Source organism: Chrysemys picta, unplaced genomic scaffold (genome assembly GCF_011386835.1).
Source record: "Chrysemys picta bellii isolate R12L10 unplaced genomic scaffold, ASM1138683v2 scaf78, whole genome shotgun sequence".
In the NCBI taxonomy this organism is placed as follows: domain Eukaryota; kingdom Metazoa; phylum Chordata; order Testudines; family Emydidae; genus Chrysemys; species Chrysemys picta.
Window position 1 is genome coordinate 84,146 of NW_027052785.1, and position 16,829 is coordinate 100,974.

The following is a 16,829-nucleotide window of genomic DNA, read 5'->3' on the forward strand; positions in this document are numbered from 1 at the left end:
GGCTTGCTAACCTAGTGAGGAGGGTTTTATACTAGGTTCACCGGAGTATGGAGACCTAAGCCCTGAGGTAAGTGGGGAAGTGGGATACTGGGAGGAGGGTGCAACGGGGAGGCCTCCTGATTCATACTGAGAAAGCAGGGCAATTGGCTAGTAATCTTAGGTGCCTGTACACGAACGCAAGAAGCCTGGGAAAGAAGCAGGAAGAATTGGAAGTCCTGGCACAGTCAAGGAACTATGATGTGATTGGAATAATAGAGACTTGGTGGGGTAACTCATGTGACTGGAGCACTGTCATGGATGGGTATAAACTGTTCAGGAAGGACAGGCTAGGGAGAAAAGGTGGAGGCGTTGCACTGTATGTAAGAGAGCAGTAGGATTGCTCAGAGCTCCAGTATGAAAATGGAGAAAACCCAAAGACTCTCAACAGGCTTAAGTTTAGAGGCGAGAGCAACAAGGGTGATGTCGTGGTGGGCGTCTGCTATAGACCACCAGACCAAGCTTTCTTCGGACAACTAACGGAAGTTTCCAGATCACAAGTTTCCCTGGTTCTCATGGGGACTTCAATCACCCTGACATCTGCTGGGAGGACAATACAGCGGTGCACAGACAATCCAGGGAGTTTTTATAGGGTGTTGGGGACAACGTCCTGGTGCAAGTACTGGAGGAACCAACTAGGGGCAGAGCTCCTCTTGACCTGCTGCTCACAAACAGGGAAGAATTAGTAGGGGAAGCAAAAGTGGATGGGAACCTGGAAGGCAGTGACCATGAGATGGTCGAGTTCAGGATCCTGACACAAGGAAGAAAGGAGAGCAGCAGAATACGGACCCTGGACTTCAGAAAAGCAGACTTTGACTCCCTCAGGGAGCTGATGGGCAGGATCCCCTGGGAGGCTAATATGAGGGGGCAAGGAGTCCAGGAGATCTGGCTGTATTTTAAAGAAACCTTATTGAGGGCACAGGAACAAACCGTCCCGATGTGCAGAAAGAATAGCAAATATGGCAGGCGACCAGCTTGGCTTAACAGAGAAATCTTTGGTGAGCTTAAACACAAAAAGGAAACTTACAAGAAGTGGAAACTCGGACAGATGACTAAGGAGGAGTATAAAAATATTGCTCGAGCATGCAGGGGTGTAATCAGGAAGGCCAAAGCACAATTGGAGTTTCAGCTAGCAAGGGACGTGAAGGGGAACAAGAAGGGTTTCTACAGATATGTTAGCAACAAGAAGGTGGTCAGGAAAAGTGTGGGACCCTTACTGAATGGGGGAGGCAACCTAGTGACAGAGGATGTGGAAAAAGCTGAAGTACTCAATGCTTTTTTTGCCTCGGTCTTCACAGACAAGATCAGCTCCCAGGCTGCTGCATTGGGCAGCACGGTATGGGGAGGAGGTGAGCAGCCTTCAGGGGTGAAAAAACAGGTTAAGGACTATTTAGAAAAGCTGGACGTGCACAAGTCCATGGGTCCAGATCTAATGCATCCGAGGGTGCTGAGGAAGTTGGCTGATGTGATTGCAGAGCCATTGGCCATTATCTTTAAAAAACTGTGGCGATCGGGGGAGATCCTGGAAGATTGGAAAAAGGCAAATATAGAGCCCATCTTTAAAAAAAGGGAAGGAGGATGATCCGGGGAACTACAGCCTCACCTCAGTCCCTGGAAAAATCATGGAGCAGGTCCTCAAGGAATCCATTTTGAAGCACTTAGAGGAGAGGAAAGTGATCAGGAACAGTCAGCATGGATTCACCAAGGGCAAGTCATGCCTGACTAACCTAATTGCCTTCTATGAGGAGATAACTGGCTCTGTGGATATGGGGAAAGCGGTGGATGTGATATAGCTTGACTTTAGCAAAGCTTTTGATACAGTCTCCCACAGTATTCTTGTCGGCACGTTAAAGAAGTATGGGCTGTATGAATGGACTATAAGGTGGATAGAAAGCTGGCTAGATCATCGGGCTCAATGGATAGTGATCAATGGCTCCAAGTCTAGTTGGCAGCCAGTATCAAGTGGAGTGCCCCAGGGGTCAGTCCTACAGCCAGTTTTGTTCAATATCTTCATTAATGATCTGGATGATGGGATGGACTGCACCCTCAGCAAGTTCCCAGATGACACTAAACTGGGGGGGAGGGGAGAGGTAGATAAGCTGGAGGGTAGGTATAGGGTCCAGAGTGACCTAGATGGATTGGGCCAAAAGAAATCTGATGAGGTTCAACAAAGACAAGTGCAGAGTCCTGCACTTAGAACGGAAGAATCCCATGCACTGCTACAGACTAGGGATCGTGGGGCTAGGCAGCAGTTCTGCAGAAAAGGACCTAGGGGTTACAGTGGACGAGAAGCTGGATATGAATCAGCAGTGTGCCCTTGTTGCCAAGAAGGCTAACAGCATATTGGGCTGCATTCGTAGGAGCACTGCCAGCAGATCGAGGGAAGTGATTATTCCCCTCTATTCGGCATTGATGAGGTCACATCTAGAGTATTGCATCCAGTTTTCAGCCCCCCACTACAGAAAGGATGTGGACATATTGGAGAGAGTCCAGCGGAGGGCAACGAAAATGATCAGGGTGCTGGGGCACATGATTTATGAGGACAGGCTGAGGGAACTGGGGTTATTTAGTCTGCAGAAGAGAAGAGTGAGGGGGAATTTGATAGCAGCCTTCAACTACCTGAAGGGGGGTTCCAAAGAGGATGGAGCGAGGATGTTCTCAGTGGTACCAGATGACAGAACAAGGAGCAATGGTCTCAAGTTGCAGTGGGGGAGGTCTAGGTTGGATATTAGGAAAAATGATTTCACTAGGAGGGTGGTGAAGCACTGGAATGGGTTACCTAGGGAGGTGGTGGAATCTCCATCCTTAGAGGTTTTTAAGGCCCAGCTTGACAAAGCCCTGGCTGGGATGATTTAGTTGGGGTCGGTTCTGCTTTGAGCAGGGGGTTGGACTAGATACCTCCTGAGATCTCTTCCAACCTTAATCTTCTATGATTCTATACACTCACACAAGCCCCAGGCTGTTCTCTCTGGCTACACGTGTCTCTCCACCCCACCTGCAAAGCTAGTGCCAAATTCACACCAGAGCCAGCCCCTGTGGCTCTAGGGAGTGTGCACCCTTCCCACCTGACAGGGCAGAGGGGAGCAGCCCCAGCAGCTGTGGGGATAACAGGCGCTCGGCCTGGCCACGAGCGATTCAGCAGCCCGGTTAGGGGAAGGCTGCGTGTTTCAGCGGTGTGTTTAGAAGAGCGCCTGGGGTCTGGAGGTTGCAGGGTTTAAATAAACTTGAAATCTGTCTCGACTTCCTTCCCCAATTTCACAAGCTCCATTTCCTGGCCCTTCTCGGGCACGCTCAGCTGCTGCAGGAAATGCTGGGCTACGCACTTTGGGGGTAGGTTTTTTTTTTTTTAATATTTGAAGAGTTCTTTGAAATGCAGCACAGATGCTTTTGTGAAGAACTCCCCTACCCCAAAGCAGCTCTGGGAGGGCCAAATCCCCTGCCCGGCCTCCCCAGGCCCCCCCCCCCCCCACACACACACACACATCAAACCCAGGGCACACAAAGAAACAGCAGCACTCAGTGGGCTCCATCACACCAGCCCCATGTGGATCTGCTTCCTGGACCTGAGGCGTCCTCTATTGACACAAACAAGCCTGGAGGGCCGGCCTGGCCATGGGAGAGGGAGCCTGGGTCTGCTCCCATGAGCCCAGTGGGGCCTGGAGTCTGTCCACCATCGGCCGCACCGCCAGCCCTGTTCTGAGGGCAGGCTCCTGACAGTTCGCTGATGATGACCAGCGGGACCTTGGGACTTGTGATATCATAAATCTAGTCGTTCTGCGGTCATACACAGAGCCGTCCAGGGAAGAGAGACAACCTGACTCTCAGCGGTAAAAGAAGTAGGAAATCAGTCAATAAAAACAAAAATAGCAGCTTATAGGCCTTCCTCCTACTGCACGGCATTAGAGGAATCAAAAAAGGGGCCTAAACCCCATGGTTTGCTTGCCCTTCTGCCCTCAAGTTTCCAGGACAGGCCTGGCTCCATCTCTTGCAGCAGAACAGCAGGCAGTCCAGCCCTTGGGCATTTTAAATGGGAAGGAGGGTTTTTTTGCTTGCGTTATCACGAGCGGAGATTAAAAAGGCATCTGGATAAGCAGCAAGCTGGGGAGCCAACAGGGCCAGTTCAGCTACATGACCAGAAGCTGGCCACATCACTGCCTGTCATACGTAGGTAATACAAGAACACCCCAGCACACCGCGCTGGCAGGTCTGCGCCTTGAACCAGCAGCCATTCAAGAAAGCGCCACTGTCTTAGCTGGATTTTGCTTTGATGCGTAAAGTGCATCCATGTGTTGCCAGCACAGAGTGCCCGAGGCAAAGCAACAGCGGGGTTAAGAATGACTTAACTATTACCAGGGACGGGAGGGGTAGAGGGAGGAATGGGGGGGAGAAAGGGAGGGCTAGAGGGGAAAGGGGGGGGGTGAGGCTTAACTGCAAAATGTATAAAAGAAGAAAAACTGTTCCTGTTAGTGTGCTTGATTTGAGACTTGCCAGTCTCCTTGCACCGCTTTGGGATCCCAAATAAACTTTGTTTGCTTCTTCCCCTGGTGTGTTTATTGGCGCGAAGCACACCGGGCAACGGACCCGCTGTTGCTTTGCCTCGGGCACTCTGTGCTGGCAACACTACAGGGCCAGTCTGCAAAGCCCCTTCCTCCCCTCAGGGAGCCCCGGCTCCAGCACCGACTCTCACAAGGAACTGCTCACCAGTGGGCATAAGGGGTTAACAGCCTGGTCCGAACCAGAACCATGGGCTCCTCCTCCCTTGGTGCTGAAGCTCCCACTCCACATAGCAGCCACGCGCAGGCAGGTCCTGGGAGCAGCGTTCTTGGGAGGCCACAGTCAGGAGGGCCATATAAGCACCTCCATAGCTGTGCGGCCCCAGGATCCACAGGAACTGGTGGGGCCATGTAGCACAGTAGAAGCCAGGGATACCCCAAAGATCCCTGTGAATTCTGGGTCAGGGTGGAGCCATGGACTGAGGTGCAGGGTCTGAATGCTCAACTGCAAGTCGTGAAGGTCAGGGGTTCGAGTCTCGCTTGATCTCATCCTGAAAGGCCACCTCCAGTTCACCCAGCTGTGTACCAGGTTCCTGATCCATTGGGGCGGGGCAGGGCAGTTGGACGGGATGCTGGCCACATGGTTCTCTTGCCATAGCCATGAAACTGACCTGCCTTGATCGCAGCCCGATGAGCCATTGACTGGGCGAATTTTGACTTTGTGCATCCATGGGCTAAGGCGGAGGGTAGAACCTCTGGCCATCGCACCCCCTTCCTTCCCATGCCAAAGGCGGCTTTTCAAACCCCTCTGCCTTCCAGGGAGCCAGAAACTCCCAGATAGGGTCACGCTCCAGAGATGCGACTCCCCACTTCTGCATACGCAGGCACCCGTTCGTGCACAGAGCGGGGCGTGCCAGAGTCTGGCTGCGCCCTTCTGGCTGGGGAAGGGAGGTTTAGTATCATTCCAAGGGCTGTGATCCACAATCTGATTGAAAATGGGGATAAAGCTCTCAACCTCCACCCCCCAGGGCAGAGTCATTAGTGTCTGTCTGGGTCTCAGCAGATAATGCGCTACAGATTTGCAGGGGAGTTGGACAGCCTCCCCCCGCCAACACGCTGAAACCCCAGTCCTAGCTCTGTATTGGTATCAGGACCTTCCATGGCCCAGGCCGGTGTTTGGGAACCTGTCTGTACTGTTCCTGCACAGTGTTGCAATCCTGCCTCGCTGTCCCATTGGACACCATTGGCCTCATTATTACAGTTTATTTCTAAATCCCCTCCTTTGTCCTGCCAATTCACCTTCAGCTTCCAATGCCTGCACCCCGCTCACCCCCCCACCCCCAAACCAGCTTTCATTGGCCAGAGCAGCTGCAAATAGCCACGCCCCTGAACCAATATCTGGAGCTAGGAGAGGCTCGTCTCTAAAGACAATGGAGCACAGGGCAGACTGGGTAAGGATCAGACTGAGAAACCGCAGAGCTCACACATACACACACCCCTGCTCATCCTTGGGCCACCGAGGGGTTTCAAAAGCCGCCCACCAGCAATGCCCCACGGGAGCCTGAGAATTAAAATAACCCCTCTGGTAGACACAGGCTAATGGGGATTAGCTGGGAACAGGGCACAGGGCACAGGCGATTATAAAGGCCCACAATACTCCTCCTCCGGGACTACAGCCATTCTTTCACCACTGCTCCCTTCCAGCTTCAAATTTCTGGCTTCGATCCCCAGCTCTGCCCGTGGTTTACCACGCCTTCGGCTCTGGCATTTGGCTTCTGACCCTCGGCTCATTCCTGGACTTTGCCCTCCCTGGACCCAGTTCTAACCAGTTATTAGTCTGGGTGGGAAGCCGGAGCCCCTTGCGCTCCCAGGCAGGAATGGGCCATATAGGGCCATATTCTAGCTTTCCTTGGGCGGGTGAGAGGGCACAGGGGGCAGCATGAATCCTGCATGACAGACCACTGGGAATGCCTGATGTCCCTCATGGGTGTGGCTGGGGCCCAGCTGCGAGGCCAGAGAGCAACAGTGGGAGCATTTTCTGCACCTTCTTAAAGGGAGCAGCAGGTCCCACTCCCGAGGGGGCTCCCCAGCCCACCGCCACCCCTTGTTGGCAGGCCATCGCCAGTCACTGACCTGTAGGGTGACCAGATCTCAAGAGTAAAATATCAGGACACATGGGGAGGGCACACCGGAGGTATGGGGAGGGGAGTGCACAACCCTAGGAAGTTGCGAGGGGGGTGCATGGCCCCGGCTCCGGCCCCCTCTGCAAGCCGCAGGTCGGGGACACACGGCGCCGGTTCCACCCCCTCTGCAAGCTGCAAGTCGGGGACGCACGGCCTTGCTCTGGCCCCCGCCGCAAGAGGGGGTCACAGGGCTGGTGCAGGGGGTTGGGGCGCAGGAAGGGGGTTCAGGGTGCTGACTCCGAGAGAGAATTTGGGTGTGGGAGGGGGCTCAGGGCTGGGGCAGAGGTGCGGGCTCCGGGCGGCGCTTACATCAGGCAGCTCCCCAGAAGTGGCAACATTTCCCTCTGGCTTCTAGGCAGAGGGGCGGTTAGGTGGCTCTGTGCATTGCCACGCCCACAAGTGCCGCCACAGCATCTCCCATTGGCCGCGGTCCCCAGCCAATGGGAGCTGCAGAGCCGGTGCTCATGGCGGGGCAGTGCGCACAGCCCCCCGGCCGTCCCTGCACCTAGGACCCAGAGGGAGATTTTACCACTAGCCATCTGAGTAGGGAGCCTTCCAGCTCTGCACCAACCGGAGGCCTGGCAGTCCTACAATATTGGGAGAAATGGGGTGGGGAGCCCCCTTGGGAGTGGGACCTGCTGCTCCCTTTAAGAAGGTGCAGAAAATGCTCCCACCGTTGCACACTGGCCTTGCAGCTGGGCCCGAGCCACACCGCATGAGGGACCTCCAGCATTCCCAGTGGTGCTAGTTCCCACAACGACTGTCATGCAGGATTCATGTCCATCATACATCGGTCGGGACACAGGACAGAGAGTTAAATATCGGGAAAGTCCCGATTTTATCGGAACGTCTGGTCACCCTACTGACTTGGGGCAGGCCCCCACTGCAGCTCAAAGGGTCAATACTGTGCTGCTCCCACATAGCCAATACGCTAGTGTGGTGGGGCGGCTGCCCCACACAGGGAGGAAGGGTTAAAGCAGGCCAGAGGGAGCTTGCGCAGAACCCTCCCATTAGAGAGGCCAGCCAATCAGGAGGTGGCTTGTTGCAGCGGCCAATCAGGGCCAGCAGAAGCCATATATAAAGGGCTGCTCAACAGAGCAAAAGGCAGTCTCTCCCTGGTCTGCTAGGGAGAAGGGCTGGGTGCCTAGGAGCACCGTGGCTAGAGCAGTGCTGGGCAGGGTAGCAGAGCAGAAGGAGCTTCTGGCTGACCGCTGCCAGACTGAGGCCCTGGAGGAAGGGCAGACAACATGTTAGGGCTGCCCCCGACTTGCCCCGAGGGAAGTGGCCCACACAGACTGCAGTTTGCCCCTGGAGCAAGGGACTAGACTGGTGACTGCAGCAGGCCACTGAGGCGAGTGGCTGGACTATAGACTGCCAGTCCCCCCGAAAGGGGTGGGAGACAGCGGAGAGAAGAGGACGCCGGGGAGCAACGCGGGTCACAGAGTTGTGGAGACAGCAAAGCGGGAGTAACGGCGAGCGAGACACCACCGGAGGAGGCCGCCCTGTGGAAGGATTTGAGCTAATTCCAGAATGGCCAGCAGGAGGCGCCATGGTGGTGAGTCTCGCTCCGTCACAACTAGTTAGTGTAGGGTTACCATACTTCTAGGTTTCCCCGGACAGGTCCGGCTTTTCGCTCTTTAAATAGCCGTCCGGGGGCGGGATTTCTAATAATCTAAAAATGTCCAGGATTTCCCCCGGTCGGCTATTTAAAGAGCGAAAAGCAGCTGACAGGGCGGCCGAGCACCGCTCGCATTGGGGCCTCGGCAGTCAAAGCCCCTTCCCAGCTCCCCCGATCCCCTGCAGCCTTACCACGCTGACTGGCAACGCTGGGGGGCGGGGCTGTGTGCCTGTGAGGGAACGCGGCGGCGGGGCTGGCAGCGGTGGCCAGAGCCCCTCCCTTGCTTCCCCCTCTCCTCCACAGCCTCAGCACGCCGCTTGGGCGGGGCGGAGCCAGACATCTGCTCTAAGCCGAGCGGCACGGTAAGGGGGCCGGGGAGTAGGAGAAGGGGGGCAGTCAGGGGACAGGGAACGGGGGGGGGGGTTGGATGGGTGTGACGTTATTGACATAAACTGGGACCGTATAGATCATTGTTGCAACCAAGGTCCTGCAGTGGCACCCAAATCTTGTATAAAGGGGATCAAATGGGGTGTCTAGGACAAGGTTATGGTTTACTGGTTATGATTATGCTGTCTATATGTGTGTATAAGTTTTGTAGTTGAAATTATGAATATTGGCTCTATACTGTCTGTATGGCAAACTTATGCTATGCTTCTGGATGACATCCCAGACAAGCTGAGATTAGCTCTGCCTAGCCTGCTTGATGGCCCATTAAGGACCATCAGCTATACAATGGACTCATTGAGAGAAGGCAAATATGCCTTCAGAGGCAGCAAAGTATGCAGGAACTTGCCCATGTGACTCCAGACTCCATTTTGCTGTAATTTTCCACAGTAAGAACAAAGAGGTGTTCTTACACCTGGAAAAGACTATATAAGGCTGATGCCTCATCTCCATCTTGTCTTCAATCCTGCTTCTTACCTCTGGTGGAACTTTGCTACAAACTGAAGAACAGGAGTACTTGTGGCACCTTAGAGACTAACAAATTTATTAGAGCATTTATTAGAAGCTCTGAACAAAGGACTGAGGACCCATCCCAGCGGGGGATGTATTCCAGAGACTTGATTTGAACCTGCAGTTTATTCCATCACTGCTGCAAGCCTGAACCAAGAACTCTGCCATTACTGTATGTAATTGATTCCATTTAACCAATTCTAACTCTCTTCTCTATCTTTTTCCTTTTATGAATAAACCTTTAGATTTTAGATTCTAAAGGATTGGCAACAGCGTGATTTGTGGGTAAGATCTGATTTGTATATTGACCTGGGTCTGGGGCTTGGTCCTTTGGGATCAGGAGAACCTTTTTCTTTTACTGGGATATTAGTTTTCATAACCATTTGTCCCCATAACGAGTGGCACTGGTGGTAATACTGGGAAACTGGAGTGTCTAAGGAGATTGCTTGTGAGACTTGCGGTTAGCCAGGGGGTGAGACCGAAGTCCTCCTAGTCTGGCTGGTTTGGTTTGCCTTAGAGGTGGAAAAACCCCAGCCTTGGGCTGTAACTGCCCTGTTTGAGCAATTTGTCCTGAGTTGGCACTCTCAGTTGGGTTCCGCCAGAACCGCATTGTCACAATGGGTCAGGGGTTCTGGGGGGGCTGTCAGGGGGGCAGGGGTGTGGAGAGGGGTTGAAGCAAGCAGGGAGCAGAGGGGGTTGGATGGGTCGGGAGTTCTGGGGGTCCTGTCAGGGGGCGGGGAGCAGTTGGATAGGGCATGGGAGTCCTGGGGGTCTGTCTGGGGGCAGGGGTGTGAATATGGGGTGGGGATGTGGATAAGGGTCGGGGCAGTCAGGGGACAGGTAGGGTCCTATGGGGGCAGTTAGGGTGGGGGGTTCTCAGGAGGAGGCAGTCAGGGGACAAGGAGCGGGGGGGGGGTTGGGGTACTGAGGGGAGTAGTCAGGGGGTGGGAAGTGGGTTGAAGTGGATGGGGGCAGGGCGGGGCTAGAGCGGGACTTCTCTCCCCCCCCCCCCCCCCCCAGTATCCTCTTTTTTGATTGTGGAAATATGGTAACCCTAATCAACCATCAGAGAGTTTAGTGACTTGCAGAAACTAAACTGAAGATATCCTTGAGTGATGGCCCCAATGCACTAGGGAAATGCATATTAATTAGTCTGCTGGTGCAGCAAGATTTACAGACAAGCGGTAATGACCGGACCATTTTCTTAGCACATTTTGATGGTGCTTACATGCAGATTTCTTAACACTTACCAAGGTAAATATCATACCCATGACTACCGGCAGGAAGATGAAGTTGAGGGTGGTGATTTTCAGCAGACAGCAGTCCTGATCAGGATTTGTGTGAACATCCTCATACTGAACAGGTGGCTGAAGACCTTTGCAACAGTTACTCTTCAATCTGGGAGGCTTGACAGAACGAGACAGACCGGTTCATTCAACTAAACTGAAGCCAACCAGAAATTTCACTTCATGTCTAGAGACCATCCTGGCTCAGCAGCAGATTCCCGCCTAACGCCCAACTGTTCGGGCCAAAGGGTTCCATGGTCAATGAAAACCCTGGGATGGAGGGTTTGCAAGACTGTCTCTTTGAAGACAGACTCTGCAGGTCCTGATAGGGTGCTCGGTATTATACATTTATCCTGAGTCTGGTTAAAGGAGGGTTTCACAAAGATTACTGTCACCCCCGATAAAAGGGTTGGTTAGCTTTGGAAAGGCTTTCCGTGTGAAGAGAGAAAAGACATTAATGCATCACATTTCAAACTTGGGTCCCTAACCGTAGGCCACTAAATCAAAGTGACTGGCTTTTCAGAGGAGCCGAGTCATCGCAACTCCCCACTGAAGGTATTTGGAGCTATAGATACTCAGCACGTTGGGTTAGGGGCAGGCAATCGGCAGCCTAAATATGGACTTAGGGATCTAATCCTTTAGACACTCAAGACTGAAAACGTTGGCCTGTTTTAAAGCAGTAAGAATTGCCTCCTGCTCTAGTTTCCCTACTCAGCAGCTCCACAAGTGCCTTACGTGCCCACCTCTGCATTTGGCAACATGTATTTCTTTTACCAGGAGATCTGATTTTAATTGCTCTACTGCGCCCATCAATAACAACTCTGGAAGAAAAATCATTATGGCTTCAAAACCTTACCGCCCTGACATTTCAATGGCAAATGGTTAGCTTTCATACCTGTTTTTTGAATTTGAAGTTAAATTCCCACATAGGTTCTCATATGTTCCCTTCAATCTTTCTGCACCAGAAAAGCAAACACTGATAGGGGGGGGGGGGAATACAGTAGTAGAGTTAATTATTTCATTTTTAGTGAATTTCAACACAGGCAAAGAGAGCTCAAACTACAAACCACAGGAGCAGCTGAAGAGATGGCAGCAGTCTGGTCCCATTCGTTACATTAATGCATACCTGAGAGACAAGGTGGGTGAAGTAATATCTTTTACTGGACCACCCACCTTCTCTCTAATATCCAGGGACTGACACAGCTACAAATACACTGCAAACGTTAATGCATACCTGGCATTTTCCATTTGCCAGTCAGAAGGTGGCAACCTCGCTATACCAGAGGGTGACACAGGACTTGGGCTCTGGCAGTGCTTCCTCTGTTCCGCTCACCCATTCCACATAGAAGAGGAAAGCAGAATGGACTTTGCTCCTCTACATACTACATGGAATAGCCAAATTAAATTGATAAAATCTCAGGTCAATGTATGCATTCAGCTCACACTCAGAACAGAGCAGGAGTGAGGGAGAGCAAACAGCAGATCAGGGAAGGAGAAAACAAAGAGAGGCAAATGTTAAAAGTGACTGGATAGAGCTGAAAAAGCGTGGGGGGAGGGGGAGGAGGGAGAGGAGGCGCACCCAGAGGTCACACTCCCCTCCATTAGGCAGTCATGTCCCAGTATTTCAAAATCACAAAGCAAAGCTTTGGCTGTACAGTTCAACTAGTGGCTCAGAACATTGCTTCTTTTCTAAAGGCGGATGAATACATGGGGTCCGAGGCCTCAGTGCCAGAGGCAACGAAAGCCTGGATCTGCTGGCAAAGGTCTCTCAGGTATTCTATAGTGTAATCTCTGACTGCCACACCTTTATACAGCCTTACAGCTGTGAGATTCTATGTCCTGGCATGCAATGCTCCATGAAATAGGAGAGTCTTAGCAGAACGACTGCATTCAAGTGAGGGGGGAGGTTAAATAGAGCCCAATATCATATCGATAAGCTGACAGTGACTGGAAGTTGCAGTCATCTGACAGCCATTCAGTAGCCAATAAGGAGAGAGCCTGGCAAATCTCAGTCCAGTTGCCAGAGAGTGAGTGTCCACATCACAAGAGATACCTTCCATAACAACTGACCTGAAGTGGGCCTGCTAACAGCCTCAGCAGGAAGGGAAAGAATGGCATGCGTCATAGAGAAAACTCCCCTCTCACCCAGAGATGGTCTCTCTGGGTCACAGTTAAGGCCTCTTCTGGGTCAATGTGGGCAAACTTCTCTGCCAATGCTGTACCTGCTAGCTGCAGTCACTAACACTCAAATCTGAGAGGCCGCACCAGCACTAATTGCTTTCATGGATGGAAAAAAAAGAGAACAAGGGCTGATGCAAACTGCACCTTTTTAATGCAATTTAATTCTAGTTGGGGTGAGGGACTCATGTAACCCCTCTTAGCACCAAGCCTGGGTCACTCCTACTGTGTGGCTTTGCAGTGATACAAGGCGTTCCACTTCACTTCTAAATCATAGTCACAGGCAGGAGTGCTGGAAGGATCTCTGCAGTGGTGAATCCCCTAGAGGTGAAGCACAAAGCTGAAGAGCAGTTAAGCTCAGGAGCATGGGCTAAACGATCCCCACCAGGCAGCAGCGGCAGCAAACAGTTCTAACCGATTACAATACTGACTGCTCCCTGGATCGTGCTTAGCGGGGGGCATGCAGCAGATACTGCTGGGCTTAATTCCATTTGCAGTTGAGTTTGCCATTCACCTTCTGAGAACGTCTACACTGCAGCTGGAGATGTAATTCCCAGGGTGGGCGGACCTACATGCACTCGCTGGAATTAAGTTAACATGCTGAAAATAATAGCGTGGCCATGGGGGGAGCTTAGGCTAGCTGTCCAAGTACCTTCCTACCACTTCTGACTGGGTTACACTCGGGCGGTTAGCCGCTCCTGCCACATGACAACAACTGGGCATATCTCTCTATCAGTGTTATAGAGGGCGAACAATTTATGAGTTTACCCTGCATAAGCTTTATACAGGGTAAAACGGATTTATTTGGGTTTAGACCCCATTGGGAGTTGGGCATCTGAGTGCTAAAGACAAGCACACTTCTGTGAGCTGTTTTCAGGTAAACCTGCAGCTTTGGGGCAAGTAATTCAGACCCTGGGTCTTTGTTGGAGCAGACAGGAGTGTCTGGCTCAGCAACACAGGGCGCTGGAGTCCTGAGCTGGCAGGGAAAACAGGAGCAGAGGTAGTCTTCGCAAATCAGGTGGCAGCTCCCGGGGGGTTTCTGTGATCCAACCCATCACAAGTCCCTTCCATGACCCCAGTGGGGAAGGACAGGCTCTAAAGCCCCGGCCAGGCCAAAACTAGTCTGGGCTGGGGCATCCCATGGCTGGGCAGTCACACATTGGCTGGCTTGTGACTCGCCTGCCCATTGTGACACGCCCCCTGCTGGCTGCCAAAGCCTCATCGCCTCACTGCCAGGATTGGCTCTGCAGAGCGAGAGCTGGCACGTGCCGCTGAGAAAGCTGATCCAGCCATTTCAGCTCCGCCACTGGTAGCAGAAAGTGCGTGGCCCATATACACGCTGGCTTCTGTCCACTCCTGACTCCAGGTAGGAGAATCTTCTATTGCCCGCCTCTGCTTTTCCATTGCATCGCCAGCCACACAGAGCCTTACCCGAGCTCCTGGCTGGGCGGCGCACGTCTACCAAGTGCCCCGGTGCCGGCTGTCTAGCCTGGTGCCAGTGAGGAAGTGGGCAGCGGCATGCGCACAGGAGGGAGTCTGGGTTGGCCAGACAGAAGGGGTCACACCAGTCCAGCCTGGAGGGGACGGAGACAGGGAGGAGGGTTTGGCGGGGCTGGTGGCAGGGCACGGGAAGGCGACACAGGCTGGTAGATGAGGCATTGGGCTGGGATTCAGAAGAGCTGTGTTCAGTTCCCAGCTCTGCTCTAAGTCTTCTGTGTGAGATCAAGTGAGTCCCTGTTGCTCTGGGCCTCAGCAAACTAGGGAGAGCAGGTCCCTGCTCCATGCGGGGGGTTGAGAGGCTAAATACAACAACACCCGCATGTTCAGCCACTGCCATGATGGGGCCAGGTAAGGGTCCAGACAGGGAGGTAGCTGGTGGCCAACATGGGCCATGTGGGGGTCATTGAAGGCAAATGGGAAGAAGCATGAGAGGTGTGTGTTATGGAGTCCCCAGACAATGCTCTGGAGCTGCTCCCTATGAAGCCAGTCAGGACTCTGGTGAAGTCTCCTCTCTGTGAGCAGACTGTCTTCTGGGCCAGAAGCTCAAAGGGCTTTCACCTTCCTGGGTCTGACCTTGGAGCATTCAGCATCCTCTGCCCCTCCTTGCATTTCCCACAGCGAGTCTGCCCACGTGGGATCCTGGAGAAGCCAGAGGGTCCTGCACCCCCACTTCGCAGTCAGACATGACTCTTAGCCAGCCAGTAAAACAGAGGTTTATTAGATGATAGAAACATGGTCTAAAACAGCTTGTAGGTACAGAGAACAGGACCCCTCAACTGGGTCCATTTTGGGGGGCAGTGAGCCAGACACCCACATCTGCACTTCACTCCTCGTCCCCAGCCAGCTCCAAACTCAAACTCTCCAGTCCCTTCTCTCTGGCCTTTGTGTCTTTCCCGGGCCAGGAGGTCACCTGATCTCTTTGTTCTCCAACACCTTTAGCTATCCCCTTGCAGGGGGGAAGGGCCCCGGCCATTAGTTTCCAGGAAACAGAGTGTTGGCCATTTATGTACACTGGCCTTTATCCCCCCAACTAGAGACTTAAGAAATGCATAGGGGAAACTGAGGCACCCCTACAGTATTCAGAGGAAACATTAAGAACAGTCCAACTTCGTCATAGTGAGGGAGTTGGAGAGTCTGTGGGAAGCCCCCTCTCTTGTGAAATCAACCACCCCCACACAGTGCGAGCTGCTCCAGATCGGGGGAAGGGGCCAGCTGTGAATTTGGAGCCAGATCCTGGTTTGGATCTGAATCCACCGGTGCTGCGGAGCGTTCAGCTGTGGGGAGCTAGCTCCCGCCCGTGCCAGATCACAAAGTGCCACTTCAGCCAGCCGCCTGCCAGGCTCTGGGAGCGCCCTGTGTGGAGCTGCAGCTGGGCCCTCCAGAGCCGAGCTGCTGCTCCTCCTCTCTGCTGGCCAGCTGGCCGCAGCTCCTCAGCACCTGCCCGCTCAGCCCCACCTCAGTGCTCCTGCCTCCCCAATCTCCTCCCTGGTGCTGCACCTCGCCCCATGCAGCTGGCATGTCAATACCCAGAGGGCCGGGAGCCATGCGTCCTGGGAGCCATCTGTAAGGTGCTGATTCCCTCCTGTGCTGGGCTCCAGCTAATCCACAAGCCAGGAACTGGCCTTGTGTCTCCCAGAGCAGGTATATCAGTCTCACAGCAGCAGCTCAGTCTGCTCAACATCACTCCAGGGCCAGGAACTCGCTCCTGCCTGACATAGGCAACAGGCTGAGCCTGCTCCAGCCCTGTTCCTAGTCCTACTCCAGCCCTGGTCTCGCTCCGGCCTTGCTCCACCCATGCCCTGCCCCACCCCCTGAGTCCAGCTCCAACCATAGGCCTGACCACCTCCATCACCTTTGCTGACACCATCCCTTCCATAGGAAATGGCACGGAGGTTGCCGGGGGAACAGGCATTCTCAGGGTGCCAGGAGCCATTGTTCTATTTACCAGGACAGTCCGATGCCAGGACAGTGCCCCTGAGCACTGGAGAGGACTAGGGCTGCATTAGGACACCTGAAGCGCAGCTGCTGGAGAGTCAGCAGAACCGCCCGGAGACAGCCACGCTTGCCTCCCAGCCCGGGAAGCCCAGAGACCCAGAGCGTAGACGTCTCTCAGAGCATCTCTGCCAGCAGGAGACATTGGGTGAGGAATAGAGTCGTCCCGCCTTCGGGCAGGAGCCATTCAGGAGACCCAGGGTGGGGGGAATCGGGCTGTGTGTGTACAATGTCTAGCACTGCAGGGCCGTGATCCGGGACTGAGCCCTCTGGGCACTGCTGAAATACAAAGGAGAACAGCAGGGCTGGAAGATTTACAGGCTCTGTGTGAGGAAGGCTGGTTGGGTTGAGCCAGCAGTAAGTCCCCAGTAACACAGAGCTGCGCTAGTGATGGAAGATCTATTTTGTCTTCCCTACTTAGCACAGTTCACAACTTAGCACTGACCAGCTGCAAGGATCCTGGCGGGCTCTGGTATGGTTGTAGCAGCAAACTCAATGTTTGGGAAATGCGAGATATGTGCAATAGACAATGTAGTTCCGTCTGGGCACCAGCCAGCTCCTGTGCCCCAGAGAGCTCTCACAGCTCACA